General features: G+C 39.1%; 1 long non-coding RNA gene across 1 annotated transcript in view; it reads left to right on the top strand.

Moving 5' to 3' along the window:
• The window catches only part of LOC145723021 (uncharacterized), a 36,922-nt gene that overhangs the window by 8,178 nt on the left and 13,353 nt on the right, over positions 1–15,391 (top strand). The gene's annotated exons all lie outside the window — the stretch shown is intronic.

The following is a 15,391-nucleotide window of genomic DNA, read 5'->3' as shown; positions in this document are numbered from 1 at the left end:
TATCAGTGAGGTCATATGATACATGTCTTTCTCTGACTGACTTATTTCACTCAGCATAATACCCTCCAGTTCCATCCATGTCGTTGCAAATGGCAAGATCTCATTCCTTTTGATGGCTGCATAATAGTGGCTACTCTTAAGGAACAAGTGCCTAGAAAGGAGGGTGATGGATGGCAGGGAGCTGTTAATATTATGTTTCTTGGTCTGGATGTTAGTTCAATAGGGAGTTCAACTGTGAACAGCCACCAAGCTGTACACTGTTGATTTTTGCACATTTTTGTATCTAGATAATCAATAAATAGTTTAATCATGTAGGAGTATCTTGTCATGTCCACCGCTTGGACTCTACTACCTATGTTGAATAAAAGGGACATGGGACATGATGGATTGTTGATTTAAAAAAAAAAAAGAAGACTTGATTTCTCAACCCACAGGTGTAACCTCTATAGTTAAAGGTACTGAAACATACATACATAGTAAGTTCTTTTGCTCTTGGAAAGGAGACATCTGTTCCAAAGCAACTGGGCAAAACTGTAAATAAGAAATAAAATATGATGAGAGGTATCTTCTTATAAGCTTTCTGGATGATGATACTGTACCTTATTGTGTGTTATGCAATAGAACATTTTGTATAGCATCATGATGTTAAATATTGGCATCATTTTAAGACCAATTACTCAGAGTTTACAGAAAAAAGTATAGACATTATGAGCTCTTTGAAAGCCAAAAATTATTCAAACTGGGAATGAAAATCCACTGAAGCATTTTACAAATTTTAATTCTCAGGTAAATATTAATAGCTATAATCCACATAAACAAAAGCTCTTTGGGGTCCATGATAATTTTTTGATGATTTTTTTTAAAGTAAGCTCTAGTCCCAATGCAGGGCTTGAACTCATGACCCTCAGATCAAGAGTCGCACGCTCCACTGACTGAGTCAGTCAGGCACCCCACGGGGGCCTTGATAATTTTTTATAAGGGTAAAGGGTCCTTCAGGCCAACATATGAAAACCACTACGGATTATCCCAATTCCTTGTTCATTGTTATGTCATTGTTACGGAATTACAAGCCTGCATTTAAGTCCTTGGTTAGGCCTAGGTTTGTGGTCCTTCCAGTTCAGAAAGCTGGTTTTCAGTAACCTGAGGGATTAAAGATAGATTGTTTGTTCTTTGGCATTATGGGTCCCTTGTCTATTTTGTTTGTTGTTATTATATTTTTGTTTTTCTTTACTCTTTTTTTTCTCATTTTTTTCTTTATTCTTTTTCTCAATTTCCCTTTATCTTTTATGCTCTCTCTCTTTTTTTAAATTAGCTTGCTCGTTTTTTTTGTTTATTTTTTATTTTGGTCTGGCAGTTGTGGGTTTTTTTTTGTTTGTTTTGTTTTGGTTTTGATTCCACTATAAAGATCAGTTCATCAGGTATGCTTTGGAAATGATTTTCTTTTAAGCGATTTGGACCAAGTTTCTCAGCTGCTTTTCCAAATTTTAAGCTGCCCTTGGGACACCTTGACTCTAACCCCAACAGTAAGTCCAACACACTGCAGTTCCTTTCAGCCATTCACCTCTGTTGAACAGGAGGCCTGTGTTGATAGTTGCTGGTCTCTCAAGAACATCACCAAGTGTTACCTCTCCAAGGATAACTTTGGCAAGGTGAAATTGACTCAGCACATTCTGACTGGGAAAGAGATAGCTGTGAAAATCATTGACAAAACTCAATAGAACTCAACCTCCAGAAATGATTCCATGAAGTAAAAATCATGAAGGCTTTGAATCATAGTGAACATAGTGAAATTATTTGAAGGGATAGAGACTGAGTAAATACCTTATCTTCTCATGAGGCATACTAGTGGACAAGAGGTATTTGAGTATCTGCTGGCCCAGGCAATAGGAAAGAAAGAGGCCTGAGCCAAATGCCACCAGCTAGTATCTACTGTGCAGTACTGCCCCTGGAAGTTTCTTATTAATAGAGACTTAAAGAGAGAAAACCTGCTCTTGGATGCTGACATGAACATCAAGATTGCAGACTTTGCAGCAAGAAATCCACCTTTGACAACAAGCTGAACACCTTCTGTGTCAGTCCTCTTATGCTTCCTTAGAAATCTTCCAGAGCCAAATGTAAGATGCACCCCTGGTAAATAAATATGTGTTGCTTGGGAGTTATCATATATACACTGGTTAGCAGTTCCCTGCATTTTGATGAATAGAATTGGGAGAAGCTGCAAAAGCCAGTAGTGAACAGAAGATACCATACTCCATTTTACATGTTCATAGGGTCTTAAAACCTCAAGAAATTCCTCAGTCTCAATCTCAGCAAGAGAGCCTAACTGTGCCAGGGTCAAAGGTCTCCATGGTTTCTGTTTCCTCAGCAGTGTCCCAGGCCCAGCCCCCCTGCACCAGGAATCCAAGTCAACCCCATGTGGCACAGCCAGGCCTCTAGGCTGTGACCTGCACAGAGAAAATGTGGGGGTGCTGCAGTCCCTGGAATGGTCCGATCACCTCCTCTTCTACCCCCAGTATCAGCAGCAGTGATAGAGGCCCATATGGAAGCAACATCTTCATGGGTATTTCCAAAGGAAACTTTGTCCATGCTTGGCATCTGGGATAGGTGCATGACCAGCAGGATTCACCCTGTGTGACCCCAGCCTCTCTCCCTGGCAACAACCATGGCCAGCAAGGGACCATTGGGAGCCGCTTCAAGTTTAGATACAGAAATATGTGTTTCAGGTTTGCCAGAAGAAACCTAAGTGAACCTGAAAGCACAGATGAATTGGAGATGCTCCAAACTCATGTAGTGGGCAGCCAAGACTGTAATGAAAGGAAGTGGGGAGGAAGGAAAAGGGGAAGGAAGGAAGGATAGAAGTTAGGAAGATGAAAGGACAGGTGGATGATGGATGGAATGATGGATGGATTTGCAGAGGCTAGCCCTGCTCACCACACCTTCCATGGAATATGGAGATCACCGTGTCATGGGGTGCAAGGAGATGATGAGGGAGATTGGCCTGTGTAAGCTGAAACAACAGGTGTGGCTGGGCATGTAGCTGGCAGGGCCGAGACGACCTCTGGCAGTGGAAGACAGAAGTGTGCAAACTACCACGGAACTCTCTCAAGCCAGCTCAGTTTAAGTGAGTATTGGTATTGCTACAGCCTTCACAAGCATTGCCTCCAAAATAACCAAGAACCTAAGCTTTATAAGGCTGCCAGGAGTGGCTTCAAGGCAAGGGGAGGGGCTGGCTGGCCCTAGTTCCCCGCTGGCCAGTCTATTCCCACCTGGGCAAAATTGCAGAGACTAAACTGGTGTGTTCGCCCTGGGGCACTTCCGCCCCCCTTCCCCGTCCAATCTCCCATCTCCTTCTTCTGTGTTTGTCCTCAAGGGGAGATGGTTCACCGAGAAAAAAGGGTCTCCTATTTCCTTAGAAGAAAGGAGGCACAGAGATAAGATAATGTCATAGCATCTCGGTTTCTACCACTTCACCATTGGCTCACACAGCTGCTTTCCGTTGAAGAGCCTTTGGCATGGAAGTATGTATGGGATGAAGACCATGTCAGTCCTCTGAAGATGAATTCTGAATTTATATTTTCATTCAAGATGTAAAACCAGAATAGGCAAGGCTTTTGAGTAGCCCTTTGTGTATCTAAAGAATTCCAGCATGCTCTGCTCGTGACAGAATCATCCATTTTTCTCTTTCTCTTTTAAAAACACTTTTGGACCTTGTGTTAGAGACCACAAAATCTCTTTGGTCTTTTTCTGCCTTTCACACGAGAAGCCAATAAACTCTGAGAAGCCAGGCACATGAAATATTCCATCTTCCATTCATTCAGATAAGGCTCTTGTGTTCCCGGATGAATTTTTAACCCCATTCACCACTTTTGATAATTACTACTTGAGGGTAAGGTGTTGTAAAAGAAGGAATTGCTCCCATGAAATGGAGTTATGAGAGATTTTGTCTTTGCTTCTAGTTATGTTCCCTTCTGCCATGAGGGTTAAGGGCCACCAAAGTGCAATGATATGTCACGTGGCAACAGTTCCTTCCCTGGAACATAATTTGTCCCAGCTTGCGTAGCAGTTTGCTATTCCTTTCTGTCTTCTCTTTTTAAAAGTGGAGAAGGAGCCACTTGGAAATGTGGAATAATTTCTATAGCTAAAGGCATCTAAGATGATAGAGCTCTGTTACCAGAAGGATTTGCTTTTGAATGTTGTTCTAACATCAGTTCCCTACACAGAGTCATGAGTTTCCCATTTCCATTTTACCAAGTTTTCTTGGGTGAACTTTTGATGTTTAGCTAAATTTTCTGTTCTTATTATAAAAGATACAAACTTGGCAAAGTGCCATTGCTCAAGGTGGGTTTTTTGTTTGTTGTTTTAGATTTTTTTTTTTTTAAGTAGGCTTCACACCCAGCATGGAGCCCAATGAGGGGCTTCAACTCATGACTGTGAGATTATGAGCTGAGATGAAGGGTCCAATGCTTAACTGACTGAGCCATCCAGGTGTCCCGTATTTTTTAGATATTTAAGATCTATGATCGTTTTTATAGACTGTCATCTCTATTTCAACTCCTGAACTACCATAGTTCCATAACCTATCTTTCTGTACCATAGTTCTTTCATATACCTGTATTTTGTTGTTGTTAAATGTTTCACTAACCAGCCACCAAAATGGAGCTGATTAAGTGGAAGCTTGTTTTGCACTGAGGAGGGAAATCATCAAGGTAAATGGTACTACCACAGGGACTTGTGCTGGGTAGGAAGACCCAGAGCCTGAAAAGGCACAATTGCAGTTGGCATCATGTCTGTATCGGGTCATGAAATTTAGAGATGCTCATTCTCCTGTGTGGAATTGAGTTGCAAAAATCTTCAGACTGAGCAGCATCATTTACAGATGGCCTCCCATCAAAAGACCTCCCATTTTTATTCTTCTTCAAGAGGCTAAAAACATCTAAAATGGTGTTCTGTCTAAAGCACTTGGTGGAAAAGACAATTTCTTTTTGGCTTTCTTGGTACTTAAGACTACATCATATTACATGTGTATGGCCCTTCTGCCGTAGGCTGCAAAGTCATCAGACTGTCACTAATGCATGATAGAGTGAAAAGAGAAAACAACTAGGAAATGTGAAACTTGACTTCTTGTCCTAATTTTCCAAATTTGTGACTTCAGACAAGTCCGTTATAATATAGACCTGATGTCAGTTGTGAAGATTGAATGAAAATAAAACTCTACATCAAGGGCTTAGTACAATAAGTAGGTGCTTAATAAATGCAATCTATCTCAGTGTTGATTATATTTCACATCTGCCTTGCAGCTCCGTGTGGCTGTGTGACTCAGTTCTGCCCCATGGGATGTGGTCAGAATGATGTGGGCTATTTATGGGTTGTGCTATAAGAGGATGGAAACTGTCCTCTCTTGTCCCTTTCCTCTATCCTGCCTCTTGGAATGTGGACATGGTAGCAAGTCCTCCTAGACCATGTAGAGAAGGGCAGTATGCTAGGGATGTCAGATAAGGTGACTTGATGGAGCAGATTCTTCACAGCAGCTCTGGACCATTCATGGCTAGACTCTTATAAGACAGCGAAATAAATTTCTAGCTTAGTTTAGAAATCTATTATATACTACTGAATCTATTTCTATCTGATAAACATTAGTTTAACTACCGAAGTATTTGGTTTGTCAGTATACAAATAGTACTAATTAATCTTTTATGTGAACCATACTATCTTTTACATGAAGTATAGTAATACATATGCATATTTTAAATATAAGTCATTATTTAGTTTGCATATGACACTAAACACATTTTGTGTCCACTGTCATACCTATAGCTTGTTATTTATATATTAACTCTCACATACACACATCATACAGTTATTACAAACATATGCATCAAAATGTAAAATAGCCTATATATAGTCTTATCTCTATGTAATGCCATACAATGCCCATTTAAGACCATTGAAGTGTGCAATTAAATTACTACAACTTATAAACATCATTTGAAATATTTATGACAGGAAACTGGTGTTTGAAAACTTCATTTGGATCAGAGATTCGTTTTAACCATGTTTATATGAAGCTATTTTCCAATAGTCTAACTTCTTTTTGACCACATAAGGCATCTTACCAATTTCCTAACCCACAGTTTATAAACCCAGACCATCTTAAATGAAAAAAGATCAGGAATCCTTGAGAAAGTACACTGCAATGCTACCACAAAAGGAAGACAGAAAGAGATGTATCAGAAGGGGAAGTCAGAAAGATTCAAAGCATAAGGAGATGATCAGCCATTGCTGGGTTTGAAGGTGAAGAAGGTCATGAGCCAGAGAATGCAGATGGCTACTAGAAGCTGAGAATGACCCCTGGCTGAAAGCCAGTGAAGAAATGGGGACCTCAGTTCAACAAATCTATGGAACTAAAACCTGCCAACAACCAGACTGATCCTTGAAACAACATCATGATTTTAGCCTGGGGAGACCCTTAGAATTCTAACCTATGGTTTGTGAGATAATAAATGACATTGTTTTAAGCCTCTAAATATGTGGTATTTTGTTACGTCACCAGGAGGAAAACGATGCTGCCACCCAGAACATTTTTGTGGTTCACTGGTTGTGGGCTTGAGGAGAGTTGAGGTCAGGTGATACATGGAATTTTGGCTCAAGACCATGTCACAGTGGGCCCATCAGACGTGAAAACACAGCCTTCCCATTATTCGTCCTATTTCCTAAGTATATTATTGGATTAGACATACTTATCAATTTCCAAAATGGTGTGCAGACTGTCATGGAAGAAGAGTCAAATGGCAAATAGTAGAATACTAGTTCCCTACCAAAGTATAAGCCATAGAAATACTGTGTCCCTAAGAAATCAGAGGTTAGTTCTATGAAAAACTTGGAAGATGCAGGTGTGGTTATCCTTATTACAGGTTCACTTATGGTACCTGTTGTACTTGGGCCTTGGAGAATAAGGGTTATGAATGTCAGCTTAATAAAGTGATGACTCCATTGAAGATGTAGTTTTTTTACTAGAGCAAATCAACACAACCTCTGGTACTTGACAGGGTGCTATTGATCTGGAAAATACATCCTCCCCCCCTCACTTCAGTAATTGGATCTTAAAGAGTTGGCTTTTACCATGTAGAGATGGCAGTATGCCTTTAGGGTCGACAGGAATAGGATCTGTTAGCATGACTCCCAGATATAATCATCATTCTAGTTTCTTAGCTCTCATTTCAGGAGAGCGTTTAAACCAGGGAGGCCAGGGGTGATAAATGAACCCTTAATAATGGGCTCTCTGATTGAACTATACTATTATATTTTATATTGTATAGCACCTAGATTGATGAAGTCAACCTGCCTTATATGATGCTGCCTCTGGCACAGAGCCAGATGAGCCTGTGTGAAGAACTTTTCCAGGTTTAAATATATGACATTGGGCTGGAAGGGGAGCATTTGAGCTTCCCGAAAGTTTGATATAACTTTCAGTAAGATGTTTCACCTGCACTTGTTCCCTTTTCAGGAGAACATGAAAACTCATACAAAAATCTGTTAAAGGATAATGTTGCTGATCTTCGCAATATTCTGAATCCTACATTCTGATTGGCAGTAGGTATTCTGATTCCACTAACTTCTTTCTGTAGCAAGATAAGTACACCTTACTTAGATAAGTAAACTTTATTTTATATACCTAGTCTGTGCTCGTGTCTGCTTCTGCCTGAAATGAGTACTGGTAGTTGTTAATATGGTGGTTTCATAGCTCAACCTGCATGTCTCTTCGTGAAAGCTCACCAGGCTACTGCTAGTGCTAAGTGCTTAGGTTTCTAGCAGCAGCGCCCTGACGGAACTGTCTCTGCCTCTTACTTGCTCTGCCACCTCTGCCCTGTGAAAATGCAATGCATACTATAAAGAACTGGCAGCCAACTGATGTCAGGTTGAATATAGAGTGGATACCTTCTATCATGGACAGGGAAGCTCTCTATCCTTAATGGAATACACACTTGGATATAGATATGTCTTTCCTCACCATCATACTTCTGAAAGTTTTCTCCCATCAGATACATCCATGCAGGCCTTGGATTCAGAAGTGAGCACTCTGAAGAGACGGCTTTATTTGGAAGAAGTGATCTGGTGCTAGGTGCTAGAGTGCTCACTGCTCGGATCTTCCCTTTAAGGTTAAAGGAGTCATCCTGAAGTTGCCAGGATGTTGCTACTGAGAGTTGTCAGCTGAGTCTGTTTCTAGGAATTGCTCTTGGAGGGTAGCTTTTCCCCCAGAGACAGCTTGTGTGGAGTGACTGGTCCATTCTAGGGATCTAAACTCTTGGTCTAAATTTAGGACAACTAAATGTTCAGAGCTCTCTAAGTCATTGAGGCCTCCGTTACAATTTTATTTTATTTTTTTTTAAAGATTTTATTTATTTGACAGAGAGAGACACAGCGAGAGAGGGAACACAAGCAGGGGAAGTGGGAGAGGGGGAAGCAGGCTTCCCGCTGAGCAGGGAGCCTGATGCGGGGCTCGATCCCAGGATCCTGAGATCATGACCTGAGCTGAAGGCAAATGCTTAACAACTGAGCCACCCAGGCGCCCTGAGGCCTCTGTTACAATTTTATTACAGTTCAATTTATCTTTCTACCTAATGTTACTTCCCTCACTAATTCTTATAGGCATTGTTCCTAAGAGTAGTCCCAATAAATATACTGCACAGAAATCTCTGCCTCAGAGCCTGTTTCCCCAATACCCTGACCAAGGCCTCTGGTTAGTATTGTGTACAGTGTTTGGGTGGGGAAGTGGTGTGTCGGAATGTCTAACATCTAATCCCAGGCACTTGCTGGGATTTAATATTCGTCTTTATTTTATTCTGAATGTGTACATGAGGTGGTCTGGATCAGAGGCAGATTTTGTATTTGTTTCTTTATAACTAATAAGCATGTGATTCCCCCTCATCTGAGTTCTTACCCCTGAGGTGATGAAAGCCAGGTAGGAAAACCTCTTACATATGTAGTGGACATTGCCCTGGTGAGGGACAGGGGAAAATGGGTTCCCTCCTTATACACAGGACAGCTGCCTTGCTTCTCTTCCCCTGAAAGGAAGAAGAAAAATCTCTCTTCTGTGGAAATGGGATGGAAAGAATTCTGGGTTCTCACTCGAGCTTTTTGGAATAGACATCCATGTCTCCAGGAGCAATATAGGCCTCCTGTATGTAGCTCTCTGGCTTTTTATGACCTACGGATGTTTCCAATGGCCTGGGCCTCATTTTCGTCGAAATGTAAACACATACCTCTAGAATTAGGTAAATCTCTCTGGAATTCTCTAAGCATCTTACCCTAGGATCCCAAGTTTTCAGCAAAATTCATTCAGAAAGCCCAGACAGTACAGAAACACAAAACTATTTTCTCTACATCCCACTGCCTCGCCGTTGCTGATTAGACGCCTTGGTGTTTTCATTAGAGAAGCTTTTGTGATGTGGTTGGACTGTATCTCAGACTGCCTTTTTGAGAATCTGGGGATTCTATGAACCGTTTAATATTCTGTAATAAAATCCTTTTCTGTTTAAACTCACCAAAGTAGATTCTTTCGTATTTACAACTAAGATCCCCAGCTGCTAAAGATTAAATTTATATAATGTTATAAAACATGCAGATAAAACTATATATTCTTTTTTTTTTTTTTAAGATTTTAATTATTTATTTGAGAGAGAGAATGAGAGAGAGAGCATGAGAGGGGTGAGGGTCAGAGGGAGAAGCAGACTCCCTGCCGAGCAGGGAGCCCGATGCAGGACTTGATCCCGGGACTCCAGGATCATGACCCGAGCCGAAGGCAGTCGCTCAACCAACTGAGCCACCCAGGCGCCCTAAAACTATATATTCTTAAGGAAGTATACATATTTAGTAAAATATAAAAACACGTTGAGGAATAATAAGCATCAAATTCGAGATTACCTCGTACTTACTTCAGAGGTTGGGGAAAGGAAGAATTTTGATTAGTAAAGAGCACACAGGACCATAACTATATTGGCAATGGTTTATTTATCATGACTGAAGGGTACAAGGAGAGTCACTGTTTTATTATGTATATACGTGTATGTATATATACATATATATGTTTGTGTATATATATGACATTGCATAAAAAGTGTAAAAATACCTACAGAAAATCTCTTAGTGCTCACTTAACCTGCTACAACAGAGCTTCCCAAGTAGTCTAGCTCCAAGAAAAATATTAATTTATTCCTCCCTCACATAAGAATCTTTAGAGAAACAATTCAGGTTTGGGGAGTAGCTCTGTTCCATATTGTCATTCAGTGACTCAAATTCCTTCCTCCCTTATTACTCCATCTTCCCCCCAGAGCGTTATCCTCATTTGCATGGTAAAAACGGGGTCACAGGTGTGTGTGTGCCCAGCTCATAGAAAGGGAGCAAGGATGTGCAAGGTTAAAACAAGGGCAAGACCAGGAAGTGGCTCACATTACCTCTACTAACTTCCTGGTAGAGAGAACTGATGTCTATGGTCAGACCAGGCTACAGGCACTTCCCAGCCAGACGAGGTGCCCAGGTACAACTTTCTTGCTGTGAAAGAAAGGAGGAATGCATTTTGATGAAAAGCTAGCAGTCTTTTCCAAAGTGACTTTAGGAAAGCTGTGTACAAAAAATACAATTTAATAAGACCTAAGTGCAATTTTCTTCCCTGTCACAAATCTACATATATTTATCAGTTTATCATTTAATCTTACCTCAGAGGTGAAATTCTGCATCTAAGACAGAACAACTCCAGAGAATATGCCATGTCTGGCTCTTAGTGGGCTTAAGGACTTCATGTGAGTAACAGTCTACTTAAAAGGAAAATGATTAAGAGCTTTCGTAAGTCTCCTCATTGGATCTCTTGCCATTATTGACCAAAGCTCTCCAGGAGGAAACTTCTCCATCCGCTGCACAAGTGCCTTCTGTGCTCTGTTTGTCTTGGTTTTCTTTTTCTTTCTTTCTTTCTTTCTTTCTTTCTTTCTTTCTTTCTTTCTTTCTTTCTTTCTTTCTTTTTCTTTTCTTTCTTTCTTTCTTTTCTTTCTTTCTTTCTTTCTTCTTTTTTTCTTTCCTTTCTTTCTTTCCTTTCTTTCTTTTTCTTTCTTTCTTTTCTTTTCTTTTCTTTTCTTTCTTTCTTTCTTTCTTTCTTTCTTTGTTTTCTTTCTTTCTTTCTTTGTTTTCTTTCTTTCTTTCTTTGGCTTGGTTTTGAATTCACCTTTCAGTTACATGTTCTCACTTGTCTTCTCATAGCAAAGATTAAGGAGAAAATGATTTCCGTTGTATTTGTTAGAACTTGTGATCTTCTCTAAAGTAGGGAAAGGTTACTGTGGCAACAGTATGTCTGAATTGTTCCCTCCATCTAACTAATCCTGATTCCTGTCCCTGCTTACATGAAGACAAGGGTTTGTGGAAGCAGAATTCCAACTGTTCTACAAATTAGTTTGCGCAGCACAGATTTTCTCTTTCAATATTTGTGGCCATCCTTCTGAGTATTAAAACCATTTTTGAATAAAACAGTTTTTAAGTAGAAAAATGTGGTATTTTCACATCTTTTCTCTTTACAGAAATAAAAAAACTAGGGGGAAAAAAGAGATCAAAGTGATAGAGGCACACTCCTCCCCTCAACCCCATTCTACAAATAGGTTGGGGCTTAAATTGGAGTCATAATTTCAGCAATATTGCTGAGGGCAGAGATTCCACATATTCACCATTCCCTCCACCCCCGAACACACTTCCTTCCATACCTACCTATGCTAAAAATTGCTAATCAGCACTTTCCCTGCTGAACCCAGCTGTGGCCATAACTCATTCTCAACAAAGTGTTTTAAGTAAGTGATGTAATTTGGAATTGGTACTTGAGTTGAAATTATTTGCCAGCCCTAGTCTAATTCTTTGTCTCTTGAATTCTAGTCCAGTATCTTTATATTTACTATGCTTAAATTTTCACTGTTATACCAATGATTTAGATATTTTATTTTAGAGCAGACTAAATGAATTTTTATATAAGTCAAACTACTTTTGTTATACCCATATGGCCAACCATTCACACTTTTGGCATAATAATTTCATTGATAAAAATTTCATTTTTTTCTTAAGTAGGAGTCTTCAAGTTCAGAATTCTGCCTCACACTTTTTATACTTAAATTTTATTACACTTGAATTATTTTGTTCTTCAATTATTTTTCTCTTCTTGGGTTATTTTAGCAATGGACCCCTTAAATAAGTGGATATCCTAAAACATTTACCCACAGGTAAAATGTATTTGCATAATATGAGATGGTTAAATACATACACACCCATTACACAATAGAAAAATGTCCCCAAACTGAATAAATTCTTAATATCTCCAATTTCAAAATGCTTTACATAATTTTAGTCTTTTTCAGAACATGCTAATAGATACCCTAACAAATAACGATTAATGGCTACTGAACCAGATAAGTATGACAAACAAAGCTGGATCTGCCTAACACAGGATATTGGGCCAAATTCTATCATAAATCCACACATGAGACTTTCTGTGAGGCATCCTCTCTGCAGTTAAGAGTGCAATTTAGATCTCAGTGGTTATGCTTGTGTACAGCCTGAGGGGTGAAAAAAAGAAGGGGTTTGGAATAATTCAGAGTTCCACCATTGTTCTTTGCTATGTTTTGTTAGACTTTGTAAATAGTTTAAATTAGATTTCAAGAAGAAAGACCACACAGAAAAACAATCTTGCATCTGATTCAAACTTTACAAGTCAGTTTCTCCATCTCTTGTGATCATTCACATTTAAGACAAGGAAAGTAGCTATTCAAATTTCCATGCATTCACCACCCAAGGAGGAATGCCATGCTAATTAGATTACAGTTTCTAGATTCAGAGTGCTGCCTCCTGGTGCCTCGAATTAACATTGACAGTTTGAGTTATCATTTTATGCGTATGAACCAAAAATGTTGCTTCTCTTATAAAGGAAAGTGATATTAATTTAAGTCCCCATTAGATTGTTGGTGATTTTTGTGTATTAGTAATTGTGTTAATGGATGATGCAGGATTATCAATCATAGTAAATAATAGTTAAAGCTTATTCCTTTGTATTATGCCACCATCCCTCCCCACCAGATTTATAAATGTTTTTATCTGAGTTTTTCTTGCATCAAAACATCTCTTTCTTTTAACTTGATTTATTTATGATAGTTAATGACTGAGTTCCCAAGACCCTTAAAACGCTTACTGTGTTGTGTCTTCCATCTCTTCCTTTGTGCTGCCCTCTTCTGGAAGAGGTTGGAATGGCAGCAGTATACATACAGGAATTTTCTCACCTTTTTTTTTTTTACCCTCCCCCCCTCCCCCCCATAGTGAGTTCTTTTCAGGGTCATAAAATTTATAACTTTAAGGGAGGTTAGGATACATTCTGTCTAATGTATCTATTTTATGAATAGACAGATGGATTTTTATCATATCTTATCCTTCCCTTATTTTCCCTACCCTGAAAGAAAAACGGTACCTCTGCATTTTGTATATTATCCTCTCAAAATTATAAATAATTTCAATCATTCTCCACTTCCAGCTCATACTCTTATCACTGATTAGTTTTTTTAACCACGGTGCCATGCTTAGGGATGTATATCCTGTATTCCCAAATTTCATTGTCCACAATGAAAACTGTTGACACACAAAAAAATATTGTCCACAAATTTAATTTAGTTCTTCCCCCAATATAAAACGAAGGGCTATAGCTATAGGACTATAAATTTCTGAACTTATTTTCTCAGCACCTGTTTTATGATCTTAAAAGTTTGTGGAGATAAATTCTAGTTTTTTACCTAAGTGTGCAGGAGATTCTTTGGAATCTACCTATTTTGCCATTGTCATTGGCATAAATATGGTTTTTTGAATTGTACCCTCAGCATTAGGAGTTCTTCAACCTTTTTTGTAGAGTGGCACTAGTAATGTGACTTACCTCTACCCCATTATCTCTCTTTTCCAAGTGTTAAATTCTTGAGAGACAGATTCCAAATGGCCCAATTCAGGACAGGAAACGACCCATGAATTAATTAATAGTGTGGCCAGAGTCCCTGGTCTCTTAGCCCAAACACCTACACTTGTATGCAAAAAATCATGCTCAGAAAATAATGAGTTAATGTGAATTGATTACCTCCTCCTCATAATAGTATTTATCTATTGCTGTGTAATCAGTTGCTACAAATGCTGTGACTTAAACAACATATTATTATACAGCTTCTGTGGCTGAAGAGTCTGGGCATGGCTTCTCTGGCTTCTCTGACTTAGGGTCTCTCATGAGGCTGCAAGCAAGATGTCAGTCAGGGCTGAGATCTCATCTGAAAGCTTGACTGAGGGAGGGCTTACTTCCAGATGGAAAAACTGACAGAATTCATTTTTTAGAAGAGCTGTTAGATTGAAAGTCTCAGTTCCTAGCTGGCTATTGGCTATAACTTGCCATGTGGATCTCTCCATCATGGCCTCTTGCTTCATCACAGTGTACAAGCCAAGAGGGCAACATAAAGAGTCTGCTAACAAGATGGATGTTATGATCTGGTCTAACTTACTCATGGAAATGATATTCCGTCACATTTGGCATATTTTGTTGGTTAGATACAAGTCACAGGTTCTATCTATGCTCAAAGGGAGAGGATTAGGCAAGCAGGGATCACTGAGAGTGTTGCCTACCAGAAGCACTATTAATCAAACATAAAGACATTTTAGTTAGTTCAGCAAGTGCTATACCTCTAACATAAGGCACTGTGTTATATGCTTGGGGACTTAAGAAAAAGACAAGATTCTTTCCATTGCCTTTATAAAATCTGTAGTCTACCACGTTAGTCAAGAGACTCAAAACAATATAGAAATAATAGTTCAGACCATATATTCCTCCTCTTAAGCCTTTTTAAATGCTTCGTATTGCTCTGAGACTAAAATGCAATTTCTCATGAAACCTCAGCATGGCCTGTATTATCTAGTCCTCAGCTGCTTTGACATCCTTATCTTGTGTTTCTTCCACTTTTCCACTATGTTCTACCCATGTTAGTGTCTGACAGATCCTAGGACATGTGTATGTTTGAAAACATTTAGAAAAAAACTTTAAAAAATTATGTCATTAAATTCCCACCATTAAAACCTCAATCATGCAAAGAATGTCTAGCTTTAAACAATATAATTTCATATTGTGACCACTAAGATAAACTAGTTGTCAAAATGTAGCCTTTGATAATGAACTGTACTGAATTGCTTTATGGGGACTGTTAGCTGTACACTGGTTGATTGCTGAACACAGCTTTCCATAGATGAATGTTTTGATTTGAAGAAGTAACTTAACTAGACCTCAGAGTCCTGGGGGCACTGTGCAAGAGTTGGAAGGATCCTTATAGGGTATATATACCAATCTCATTTATTC

This window comes from Leptonychotes weddellii, chromosome 8 (assembly GCF_054177405.1).
Source record: "Leptonychotes weddellii isolate Sample4059 chromosome 8, ASM5417740v2, whole genome shotgun sequence".
NCBI lineage: Eukaryota > Metazoa > Chordata > Mammalia > Carnivora > Phocidae > Leptonychotes > Leptonychotes weddellii.
The sequence above is the reverse complement of the archived record's forward strand: the minus strand, read 5'-3'. Positions and strand labels throughout refer to the sequence as shown.